We start from the raw sequence: 13,607 nt of genomic DNA, 5'->3' as shown, positions 1-13,607 counted from the left end.
GCATTTTCCTCATACAAGACCATGCTGATATTGAGTTTTGCAGGTCACAAGAGAATTTCACGGTATCCTAACAAGATTGTAAACAATATGAGTGGGACTGTTGTAAAAAGCGAGCTGGTGCATACCTGAATGATTTTACACTTTGGAAATATCGTGTAATTGTATGAGGTCAGTAAAGGCTGCTGAAATGTGAATTAGTGATTAGTAATTTTTTGTGTCAATCATATGCCACAGAAAAACCTATTCATAAACATACTTTTTACTGTTTATATCAGAGAAATTATGTGATTTTAATTACTGTTCATGGCAGTCATCAAAAGGATACAACAGCCAAGCAGATCTTTGGTTTGATACACCACTTAAAAAACATCTCAATATGTCACAATACAGCCAAAAAGGTAAGTCCCTGCTTGTATACCAATACCATCTGTAGCTGCAGTTTTAAAAAAGATGAAAAAAATGAAAAGAGCAGCAGGGAAAGAATAAACAGGTTCTTTGCCACATTGCAAATGCCATAGCCAGAAGCCTAGTATGAACACATTGTACCACCTGTGGTTAGTATCTGACAGTTCTTTGATGCAGGGGGACCTTAGTAACCTTCTTCTGTCTAAGCATTAACTGCATATTTTTGAGGGTGTATTCTCAAGGTGTCTTTTTAGAGAGTTAACTTAAAGACCCTGTAAAACACGTGTAACGTCAACCACAGAAAAGGTCTCATAATAACAGTGGCAGCAATCTTGTTTCAATTACAGAAACATTATTGAAATTTTGAATCATATAATATCAGCCCTATGCAGATTTTATACATCTTGATAGACTTTGCAAGGCCATTAGTAAATTAAATGCTCAGTTTCTGTCAGTCAAGAGTCAGGCATGAGTCAGCAATATGATCTTAAGCTGTTGGTCTAGTGCATATTTTAATTACATTACAGATGTCATTAAAATGTCTTATTAAGCCAGAATATATATTTTTTTCAGCAGTCCTGTTCTACAGGGATTGGTATATTTCCAAAGAGGTAGTCTACTAATAAGAAACTTACAGAAGTTGATCTGTGTTTTGCTGACCACTAATTAACTAAATGTTCATGTTAAGGGACATATACAGAAGACTTGGAGGACCAACTGACCAAATCTTTATATGTAGGAATTTCTGCAACTACCACAACAATTAATGGCTCCTTTTGTTCCCTCTTTTTTTTTTTTTTTTTTTTTTTTTAACAAAATACTATATTTAATACCCTGCATTAATGTTACTCATCAAACCAGACCTGTGGTCCCAGGTGACTATTGCACAGCAGACCACATTCCTTAAAATGATAAATCTAAACCTAGGCCATCCCAACCAAAGTGGACATTCTGCTCGCGTTTTCTATGCGATCGCTCCACTCCCGGAGTGCTCTAAATAAAAGGCATAATAAATAAAATGAAATAAATAAGGATAATAAAAATAAAGAAAATAAGCATGAAGCTTTACAAGTCCCCTCGACCCTGGCACCGGGTCGCAACCTCCGTGTTGGGATCTCCCGTTCTTTCCACACCTGTACACTGAGCTGTCATGGTCATGGGCAAAGGCCCTTTAGACCCTTCCAACATTGTTTTCACACATCATGGGTCGAAAAGTACATGGGTATGGAGTGATGCTGCGGGTTGAAGAGACGCTTTCGAGCTATCTCTCTCTTGGGATCGCTTCCTCCCTCAAGACCCCGAAATAAGAGTGGAAGGTGCCCCGGGCAGCCATTTTGATGAGCTTCGCCGTACGGTGGATCTGGCTCTCAAAACCACTAAAGAGACCACTAGGGCCCTTGGCTGGTCCATGGCTGCCCTGGTTTCCACAGAAAGAGTCTGTACTGCTGGACGCCCCACTAACCCCTTCTGGCCTCTTCGGCAACTCCCTAAGCTAATTGTGGTGGCTAAAAGGTTTCAGGAGAATAAGAAACTGTTCGCGTCTCGAGAGACGTCACACTGTCCCCTCTGGTTCTCCCTTACTCCTCCGCTGGGGCTGGACACCATGGCTCAGGCGTGGCAGAGACTGCATCTGTATGCCTTTCCCCTTGTCATGCTGCTTACAGGAGTTCTGAAGAGAGTTCTCTGGGACAAAGTCTTTCTCCCCCTGGTAGCTCCAAGGTGCCCGAGCAAACCTTGGTTCCTGAACCTGGTAGCTCTCTTCGAGCAACCTCCTTGGGAGATTCATCTGAGGAGGTATCTTATTTCCCAGCTCAGGGGGTGCCATTTTTTATCCCCGTCCGGAGCTGTGGAGGCTGTGGCTGTGGATCTAGTCCACTGCTCAGTTGGTTCAGTGCTGGATTTCTTCAGGGACAGTTCACCAAGGGGTTGGCTCTGTCCACCCTAAAAGTCTACGCATCTGCCATTTCAGCTTATTTGGGGGCTCTGTCTGAGCCCCCCTTCGAGCCTCTCTTGGAGGCACCTTTTAATCAAGACTGCATTCTTGTTGGCCATCTGCTCTTTCAGTAGGGGACCTGCAGGCGCTTTCTGTGGCCCCCTCCTTCCTGGAGTTTACCCCGGGTATGACTAGTGCCTTCCTGTACCCCCGTATGGGTTACATCCCCAAGGTGCCTTTGGTCATCCCATGAACCGTAAGGTTACAGGCATTCTATCCTCCTCCATTCCAGGCTCAAGACCAGGAGAAACGGACCCAAATCTGTATGCGTGCACTGGACACCTAGTATGTCCACAGGAGGGTCCTTGGGGAAGGACCGATCAGCTGCTCGTCCGCTACGGCCCTCCAAAAAGAGGCCTCCCTGCTAATAAGCAGGCTCTGAGTGGGTGGATTCTTGATGCTATCACATAATCATATAAGTCCTCTGGTCTCCCCGCTCCCTTCGGGGTCAGAGCTGACTCCACCCAGAGTGTGGCTGCCTCAAAATCTTGGTCCTCTGGAGTTCCCCTCCAAGACATATGTAATGCTGCGGGTTGGTCCACCCTGCGGACCTTTGTGCAGTTTTATAACCTAGACCTCAGTGCTACTTCTGGCCCCTCAGTCCCCCTTTAGCTATGTTGTCAGACCCACACTAAGTAGAGACTGGTCAGTCTGGCATGATTGAACACTCTCTAGGTTACGTATGTAACCCTAGTTCCCCAAGGGGAACAAGACGCTGCGTCACTATGCCACACCTCCGGCATCTCTGCAGTACTACCTTCTTCCTTACAAAAGCTGCCGCTGCCTTCACTCGATCTGCGTTTTATACTCCTGCTCATGACGTCATTCCACAGGTGACAGCAAGCGTCCAATTTTTTACTGATTACACACATTATTTTAGAGTGTGAACACTCGGGCGCGTTCCGACGCAGCGTCTCGTTCCCTCAGGGAACTAGGGTTACATATGTAACCTAGAGATGATCCCAATTATAAGGCACTGAGGTACCTTATTTTGTCCAGAATTTAAGGTAGCATCACCTGAATTGTTCTTGGAAAAGTCCATCCCTTTGTGCAATTTGAGTTCAACCATGAAAGAACCAGTTCAAGAAAGAAGTTAATCTACAAATGTAAGTAAAGCTTTTTTTTTTTAGTTCCTTCTGACTTTTAGAGTTATCTGTAATTAAAGATAGTCATAAGCTGATTGCCTGCAACTAGCTTGTGTGACTAATTAATATCTAGAGGGTTAGTGGACATTTCCAAAAAAGTAGTCAGATTTTAAATGTACTGAGGTGGAAAGTGTTACATTTTAAAAACTTTGCATTTGATAAAAATTTTTTTGCAATAGCTTGAAAGACACTTATTTTGTTTTCAGAAAGATACCTCTGAAGCCTTTACAAAGACAACAGCTAAGAGAGAAAAATATATCAAACATAATAGCTGCAGGTGAGCAAATGATTTGTTAACTTATATTTTTTTCTGTGAGAATAGACTACAAATATAGCTTTAAACGTTAGAAGAATTCTTACCGCTTATTAACTTTTGATTCAAGCTTTGTCAGACAAAACAATTATTTTTTTTAGAAATACTTTTAATGTTACTTGTTAGTGAATAATTCATCTAATAAAACTGATACAAGAAGGAATCGAATAAATTTATATTTAATCATTAGTTATGTTAACTCTTTTTCTTTCTTTCCCTAAGTAGGTGTGAGCAAGCCCTTTTACACCACCTCTGACCACCAAAAGTGTCTAATACTCCTTTCCACCCAATTATTTGCTCCAGTGACTTAAAACAACATGATCAGAGACATGCTGGGGAAATGTGTGATTGCTTATATTGTTAATATTTGGATATACTCCATGTCACAAGAAAAACATGCTAAAGAGGTGCAATAGGTACTAATGCATTGCCAGATCTTCATGAACTGTTGAAGAAATGGTTTAAAATGCAAAAGTGTAATCCAGCAGCTTTAAGGAGGCCTAAAAGAAACATTAGCAACACTGAACCCTATATAGTGGAAACGGATGCCTTTAACACTGAAGATCTCTAGATTACGTATGTAACCCTAGTTCCCTGAGTGAATAAGATGCTGCGTCGAAAGAAAGAAGAAGGAAAGAAGAAGGAAGTACGGCAGGGATGCAGGGAGTGTGGCTTGAAGACGCAGTGTCACATTTGCTCAGGGAACTAGGGTTACATATGTAACCTAGAGACGTTCCTTTTTAGGAACTCGAGCTGCATCGCAACACTTTGGGAACGAGAGTCCAATCACGCCACACTGACCAGTCCCTGCCTTGTGTGTAAGAGCACAGCCAGTGTGCAGGACAGAAGAGCCAGGAGTGGCTCTAAGGTCAAGGTTAAAAAACCTTGGTCAGCTGGGTGGATTAGCCCGCAGCATTGCAAATGTCTGTGAGACTCCAGAGGACCAGGCCGTAGAGGCCCCCACACTAGTATGGAGACCAAAGGACTCATAAGAGAAAGATATAGCATCCACAATCCACCTACTAAGATTCTGCTTGTTGTCAGGGAACCCTTTTTTATAGGAACTGAAGCAGACAAACAGCTGCTCTGACTTCCTTCACAGTGCGAGCACTGGACACAGCCAGTTAGCTACTCTTGGTCAGGGGCTTGAAATGGAGGAGGATAGAATGCCTGCCAAACAACAGGTCGTGGTAGAACTGAGGGCACCTTAGGTACATACTGGGGTCTGGGGTAAAGAAAGGCAATGTCCATGCTGGGAGTAAACTCCAGGAGGGATGGGCCATAGAGAGAGTGTGTAGGTCCCTGACCCTCTTAAGGGAGGAATAGCCAGAACACAAAAACCTAAGGGCCACCTTGGTCAATGGCTCGAAAGGGGGCTTTGACAGAGCCTCCAGCCCATCAGACAAGTCCCACACAGGCACTCGTTGCGTCCCTGGCTTTGGCCTCTGGGTGCCACCAAAGGGTTTTTATCCAGCAACTGCTCAGCAAGCGGAGCACAATAAGCAGCGATAGCAGACATTTAACCTTTCAGGGTCGATGGAGATAACCCTGAGGCGAACTGTCGGGGTGAAGCCTCCATTCCCCGGGCCTTGGCCCTTGCCTTGAGAGGGTGTCTGCCCCCTGATTTAGGTACCCAGAGATGTAAGCAGCCCTCAATCGGAGCAGTCTTCCCTGGGACCACAGGAGGATCTGCCGTGCCAGCCTGTATAGAGGCGAGATTGCAGACCCCCCCGATGATTAGTATAAGAGACCACCGATGTGTTGTCTGCACAGACAAGCACTTGGCGATTTCTCAGGTATGGGAGAAAGTGTTTCAGAGCCAGAAACACGGCTAGCATCTCCTGGCAGTTTATGTGCCAAGTGAGATAGAGCTGACCTTGGGTGAAGCGTCCACTCATGACCGCTCCCCACTCCGTGAGGGAAGCATCCTTCATTAGCATTATGTGATGACAAGGAGCTCACAGAATAGGGCCTTGAGACAGGAACACAGGTTCTTTCCACAGATCTAAGGCTCGGTCGCTTGCTTATTCTTTTTTTTTTACATTTACCACTTACCTGAAAAGGATAAACACACAGAGAGCGCTTCCTGAACACCGCATACGCGTTTTATGCTTCCTGGTCATGGTCCATCACTCCATTGGCTAAATTACATACGTGATTAGGATCATGGACAACGCGAAAGCATTCCGATACTGTTGTGACGAAGCTGAGTTGCTGAAAGGGAACTGGGGGCTGTCCTGTCCCAGAGGTGAATGCCTGCCTCACAACAGGTCGTGGGGGAACCGAGGGCACCTTAGGTACATACTGGGGTCTGGGGTAAAGAAAGGCAATGTCCATGCTGGGAGTAAACTCCAGGAGGAATGGGCCATGGAGAGAGTGTATAGGTCCCTGACCCTCTTAAAGGAGGATATAGCCAGAAGACAAAAACCTAAGGGCCACCTCGGCCAGTGGCTCGAAGGGGGCTTTGACAGAGCCTCCAGCCCGACAGACAAGTCCCACACAGGCACTCTGGTTGCGTCCCTGGCTTCAGCCTCTGGGTGCTACCAAAGGGTGTTTATCCAGCAACTGCTCAGCAAGTGGAGTACAATAAGCAGCGATAGCAAACACACCTAACCTTTCAGGGTCGATGGAGACAACCCTGAGGCGAACTGTTCCTACAGGAGAAGGAGAAGGACTGTGGCCCCTGAGGGTGGGGGTGAACCAGGGTGCCCTCTGCCTGGGGGAGGACATACCTCCAAGAAGGTTCCTTGAAGAGGGCCACTAGGTCCGCAAACCATGGTCTGCCCGGCCACCGAGGTACCACCAGGAGGAGAAGGACTCCATCCTGGGGAACTCGTACCAGAACTCCACGGAGCATCACGATAGGGGGAAAGACGTACAGGTGCAGCCTCAGCCAAGTCTCATCTAAGGCTTGTGCACAGTTGGGACGGTCGTTTGCTTATTCTATTTTTAGGGAACTGGAGGTGAAAAACCCAAGCAACAACCCAAGCGACATCTAGTAGCATTCTTCTCAAAACTTATACCTGCCAGAAGAACATTATGATGTTGGTAATAGAGAAATACTTACTGTAAAACTAGCCTTATAAAAATAGAGCCATTGACTAATATCAACAAACTAACTAATGAAATCATGATCGTGCCTTGGGATCTGGATTACGATATAGCCCCAGCTAAGCACCCATCTACTTAGCTATCTACTTATATATATAAAAGGTGCACACAGTTGGACTATATTTTATGCAGGAGATGCAACCTGAAAGATATTGGAGACTGTATGGTTTAGGCAGGGAACAGTGTACCTAGACAGCATTGTATGGTGGTCTGAAGGATGGCTTTGGAAGTGAAGTAGAAGAGGAGTTTGAAGACTTAAAAAATAATAATATGATGAAATCTAAAGGAGGGAGACTGTATTGTGAGATTCAGAAAAGAGGTTGGACAGGGGCTCTGTGGTGGTGAAGATGTTTTGGATGATTGGGCAACTGCTGCAGAAGTAATAGGGAGACAGCTGGGATGCTACTTGCTGTGACATCCGGAAATAGAAAGGAAGACAAATAGACATGGTCATGGAATGAGGAATTGCAGGAAAGGATAAGGAGAAAGAGGTTGGTGAAACAGAATTGTATAGAGAGAGAGATAAGAAAAGTAGGCAGGAGTACAAGGAGATGCAACAGCAGGTAAAGAGGGCTGTGGCTAAAGCAAAGAAAGAGGCATATGAGGAGCTGTATGAGAAGTTGGACTGGAGAAGTGAGGAATGGAGAAGGGGTGTGCAAGTACCAATTTTTAAGAATAAGGAAGATGTGCAGACCTGCAGTAACTACAAGGGAATAAATTTGATCAGTCACACCATGAAGATATAGGAAAGAGTAGTGGAAGCCATGCTGAGGAAAGAGGTGACCATCTGTAAGCAAAATTATGGTTTCAAGCCGAGGAAGAGCACTACGGATGCAATATTTGCATTAAGAATGTTGATGGAGAAGTAGGAGGTCAGAAGAGTTGCATTGTGTTTTTGTGGATCTGGAGAAAGCATATAACAGGGTGCCAAAAGATGAGTTGTGGTATTTTATGAGTCAAGTGTGGCAGGGATGTATGTGAGGGTGGTGCAGGACATGTATGAGAACAGTTTGTCATCAGTGAAGTGTGCAGTAGGAATAACAGACTGGTTCAAGGTTAAGGTGGGATTGCATCAAGGATGGGCTCTTAGCCTTTTCCTGTTTGCAGTGGTAATGGACAGGTTGACAGACACGGTTAGAGAGGAGTCCCCATGAACTATGATGTTTGTGGAAGATATTGTGACTTGCGGTGAAAGAAGGGAGCAGGTTGAGAAGAGCGTGTGTGTGAATAGGGGGGCAGTGGAGTGGTGGGGTTGCAGTGAGAAGAGGTGGTGAAGGTGGATGAGTTTAAATACCTGGGGTCAACAGTGCAAAGTCTTGGAGATTGAGATGATTTGGTCTTGTGCAGAGGAGGGACATGGGTTATATCGGTAGAAGAATGCTGAGGATGGAGCCGCTAGGAAGGAGGAAATGAGGAAGGCCAAGGAGGGGGTGTATGGATGTGGTAAGGAAAGACATGAATGTGGTTTGTTTGAAAGAGACAGATGTAGAGGACAGGGTAGTATTGAGACAGATGATCTGCTGTGGCAACCCCTAATGGAAGCCAAAAGAAGAAGAAGAAGTATATACAGTTGTAAAAGCACAAGGTTTATGTTTGTTCTTTTCAGTGTGACACATTTTGCTTATGTCACAAATTAAAAGCTAAACAATGGCATGCAATATAAAAGCTATGGCAGGTAATACTCTATTACTAAGTTAAGGTTTCAAGGTTTCCTAAAAGTCCTCTTCGAGGAGCTATTAGAGGTAGTGACCCATCCCGAGCCATGCTTGAGATAGGTAACAAAAATTAAAAAGAATACAAAATACATTATTAAAGCCAGCCTGTCAGCAGCAAGCTCGCCCATCCAGTAAGCTTGGCAAACGCTTTCTGCATCCCCTGTCACTGCCTCCATGCTCTGCCCCTTCTCTTTTTTGTACTTTCACAGAGGTGTCCAGGTCATGGGCAAAGCCTTATTCAGCCCCCTCCCCCTTAAAAAAAGTGTTTATGGGACAATCCCCCAGTCTGTAGAGACGCTGGCTAGCTATCTCTCCCCGGACGCTGCGACATCCCTAAAAAAACCCTCTTCCACTCTTCCATAAAGACATTATGAAGCTGCTGAATGTTGGACACATGGCACTTATCCACCTTCCACTTGAGGATGCCCTGCAGGTGCTCAATAGGGTTCAGGACTGGAGATATACTCTCCCACTCCATCACCTTTAGCTTCCTTAGCAAGGCAGTTGCCATCTTAGTGTTGTATTTGGGGTCATTATTCTGTTGTAATGCTGTTCAGCCCAGTTTCTAAAGGGAGGCCATCATGTTCTACTTCTGATGTCACACTACATGTTGGAATCCATATTTCCATCAATGAAACTCCCAGTACCAGCAGCACTCACGCAGCCGCAGACCATGATGCTACCACCACTTGACTGTAGGCAAGACACAATTTTCTTGGTACTCCTCACCAGGGCGTTGCCACACATGCTAGACAGAATCTGAGCCAAACAAGTTTTTCTTAGTCTCATCATACGACAGGACATGGTTCCAGTAATTTATGCTCTTGGACAGGTTGTCTCAAGCAAACTGTTTGTGGGCTTTCTTGTGAGCCAGCATCATAAGAGACTTCCTTCTGGGATGATGGCCATGCAAACTGACTTGTTGCAGTATGTGGCATATGGTCTGAGCACTGAAAAGCAGACCTTCTGCTTCTGCAATATCTAAAGCAATGCTTTCAGCACTCATGCTGAAAGCACGAGGGCTCAACTGAATTGGCCTGTTCCAAGTGAAATCCATCTTGGACTGTACTGTAACTCAGTTTCAGAGTGTTACTGATTGTTTTATAGCCTAGGCCATCTTTGTGGAGAACAACAATTCTAATTCTCAAATCTTCTTTGCCATTAGGTGCCATGTTGAACATTGAATGATAAGAGAGAATTGTACCCAAAGTTTTAAATTTTATCTGCTCTAATAAAAGATAAACAACTTTGTATGGTCCTGTCATTCAGCCAATAATGACTGTATGTTGAGTTATTTTTAGAGGACAGTAAATCTGTACTGCTATTCAAGCTGCACATTAACTACTCTAAAATATATCCAATTTTTTATTCTATAGTCTTGTCCTTTGAGAACAGATACAATACATCTAGTTAGGTGGTTCTCTGTACCGAAGAAAGTACACTTTTCTTGACGTTAGTCAGTCTTTATCCCAAATTCTTCATATGGGCGAGAACGAAACCTGCTGTGTTGAGAAGTGCTCCGATCAAGCCAATATCAACCAGGCCTCAATATGGTTCAGTATGCAGATGTCCCGGAGTCCCAGAGGACCCAGAACTGCATTTACACACTTTGTGTGGGGTAATAGTGCAAGGCTGAACCGAAGGCCCCAATATTGGTAAGCTTCGACCCCAAAATCCAACCTTAGGAACTTCCTGTGTGAAGGAAGGATGGATACATGAAAATACCAGAGGTGGCAAAAGTACACACATCTATTACTTAAGTAGAAGTACAGATACTCATGTTTTAAAATACTCGGGTAAAAGTTGAAGTACTGATTATACCTTTTTACTTAAGTGAAAGTAAAGAAGTCTTGGCTCTGATGTACTTAAGTAAAAAGTAGTTATTACTTTTACCTGTTTTAGCTGTTAACTGGACCTCACATCATATTAATATTTGATAGATAGATAGATTGATAGATTGATTGATTGATTGATTGAACTTTATTGTCATTGCATAGTACAGGTACACAGCAACGAAATGCAGTTTGGCATCTCGGAAGTGCAAAAAGTAGCAATCGTGCAAATAGTGCAGATAAATATGTATCATATTTACAGCATGTGATATACAGTACAGACCAAAAGTTTGGACACACCTTCTCATTCAAAGAGTTTACTTTATTTTCATGACTATGAAAATTGTAGAGTCACACTGAAGGCATCAAGGGCTATTTGACCAAGAAGGAGAGTGATGGGGTGCTGCGCCAGATGACCTGGCCTCCACAGTCACCGGACCTGAACCCAATCGAGATGGTTTAGGGGTGAGCTGGACTGCAGAGTGAAGGCAAAAGGGCCAACAAGTGCCAAGCATCTCTCGGGGAACTCCTTCAAGACTGTTGGAAGACCATTTCAGTTGACTACCTCTTGAAGCTCATCAAGAGAATGCCAAGAGTGTGCAAAGCAGTAATCAAAGCAAAAGGTGGCTACTTTGAAGAACCTAGAATATGACATTTTTCAGTTGTTTCACACTTTTTTGTTATGTATATAATTCCATATATAATTACACATGTGTTAATTCATAGTTTTGATGCCTTCAGTGTGAATCTACAATTTTCATAGTCATGAAAATAAAGAAAACTCTTTGAATGAGAAGGTGTGTCCAAACTTTTGGTCTGTACTGTATATGTAAGCATATGTACAGTGATTAAATATAAAGGCTATAACAGTGCAGAGATGTGTGGACATCATTAAGAGCCTTTGCTATGTTTCCACACGGACAGTTAAAGATGGTGATACCGGAGAAAGTGCACCTCTTCAAGTCAAGTCAAGAAGCTTTTATATATATATTTTATATATATATATATATATATATATATATATATATATATATATATATATATATATATATATATATATATAATCATAGACATTTTACAGATTTGAATGATGTAATGTTTTTATCTGTACGATCATTAAAGACAGTAATTTAAGTTCGTTTCTCTATTATGAGGGAAAAACCCACAAAACGCCACCTAGAGGGTTAATTGTGTAAATCATGGTGGATTTGGTGTTTGATTTGAGACTTGGCACAAAAAAAAAAATTTTCAGGGGAGTTTATTTATTTATTTTATATCTAAGTAAAGAAGGGACGTCGTGAATAAGTGTATGCTGGAGGTTTTGATTTCACCTCTTTTATATTTAGTTATTTATTTATGTATTTATATTTTTTTTTTAAACTTTAGTAAAAACAGAAATGCGCGCTGAATTAATGGCGCGTTAATAACATTTAGTGCCGTTTAAAATAATTAACATTTTGACAGGCAAATATATATATATATTAATACAAAACTAATTAAAAATGTTGTTACCTAATGAATGTGTCCAGGCTGAACATCCACATATAGAACACAAGCAGAGAAAAGATGATCATGATCATGAATGTGTCTGTTCTTAGTCATGTTTACATCACTGACTCCCTCTGTCTCATCCACGTTAACCCCAAACTTCTTACTGCCTTCTGCCTGCTGATTCTTATCTTCGTAAAGAGTGAGAGTCAGGACTTTATACACCAGCGGATTGAAAAAGACGCACAGTAACAGGAAATTGGTTGTTCGGCTGAAATTGCCACGCAGTGAAAATAAAAAATTTATATTTTACCAAAACAATAGATTAAAACTAAAGTAACGAGTCGGTTTTGAAAATGTAAGAAGTAAAAAGTACAGCTATTTGTGTAAAAATGTAATGAGTAAAAGTAAAAAGTTGTCTAAAAAATAAATAGTGGAGTAAAGTACTGATACCAGAAAAATCTATTTAAGTACAGTAACGAAGTATTTGTACTCCGTTACTTCCCACCTCTGGAAAATACACGTCCTTATGATCTGTTGTGACAAACCAGTCCCCAACCTGATTTGGGACATGACCTATTTCAGGGTGAGCATCTTGATCCTGAGTCTCATAAGAGAGCACAGATCTAAAATAAGGCCCAGCGCCCCCCATCCTTCCAGGGAACTATGACGTACTCTCTGTCGAACGGAGGGACCACCTCAATGGTCTGCTTCCTCAAAAGAGCTTTTACTTCCTTTTCCATAACTCCTGCTCAGGCCCCATCAGAGTTTGACACACCCCATTGAACCAGGGCAGACGAGATCCAATCTGAATCATTTAGCCGCTCTTTACAGTGTGCAGAACCCACTGAGACACGTCCTGGCAGGTGTTTCCAGGCTGCTAGATAGTCTCTTAAGGGAATCAGTCTTTCAAGACTGACCTCTGGTGTGCCTAAAGTCGGGGTTATAGCCTGGCGCAGCTCTAGGTTCCTGGGTGGAGGCTGAGGGGGGTACTCACTGGAGATTGCTGTAGCCCTAAAGCACTATATGTGGCAGGGTTAACTAACCGATCCCCTGAGGCATGTGTACTGAGGCGCACGTCAATATGTATAAGACTTGCCCAACAAAGCTAAAGTAGTCTGCAGAAGCTTGGTGGGCAGTACTGTGGCCTTATGGGACGATGCAGCACCCGGGGAGAGATAGCCAGCCAGCGTCTTTTCAACCCAGCGCATCGTCCCACAACCGCACAAAGAGGCGGGCCGAATAAGGGCTATTCAATGATCTGGTCACCTCATTGTGCAGGTCTGAGAAATAGAGCCAGAACCCAGCTTGGAGGTATTGATGTATTTTGCAAGAAACTTTCATCCAGCTTACTTAGGGGAGGTAGTTTTTGCTTATCAGCTGGTCAGGGGATATCCAGCTTTGTAACAGCATGAGTCACTACCTCTAGCAGCTCCTCCAACAGGACTGGCTGTGGGGGTGTGTTCTCCATGGGATTGCTGGCATCCATCCCCTCCCCTTGGGGTAGCGCTGGACCTAGCAAGGGAGTGGTAGGAGAAAGGACATCTCGAATCCTTATTTCAGATCCATTTGTGACCCCCATGACCTCAGTCACCGCTTCGCCTC

At 43.5% G+C, this 13,607-nt stretch overlaps 1 protein-coding gene across 4 annotated transcripts in view; it reads left to right on the top strand.

Moving 5' to 3' along the window:
* Positions 1-13,607, top strand: part of nectin1b (nectin cell adhesion molecule 1b) — a 138,382-nt gene that overhangs the window by 80,556 nt on the left and 44,219 nt on the right. The window lies entirely within an intron of this gene.

The sequence above is a fragment of the Silurus meridionalis genome, chromosome 13 (genome assembly GCF_014805685.1).
Source record: "Silurus meridionalis isolate SWU-2019-XX chromosome 13, ASM1480568v1, whole genome shotgun sequence".
In the NCBI taxonomy this organism is placed as follows: Eukaryota; Metazoa; Chordata; class Actinopteri; order Siluriformes; family Siluridae; genus Silurus; species Silurus meridionalis.
This window is presented reverse-complemented; position numbering and strand designations above follow the sequence as displayed.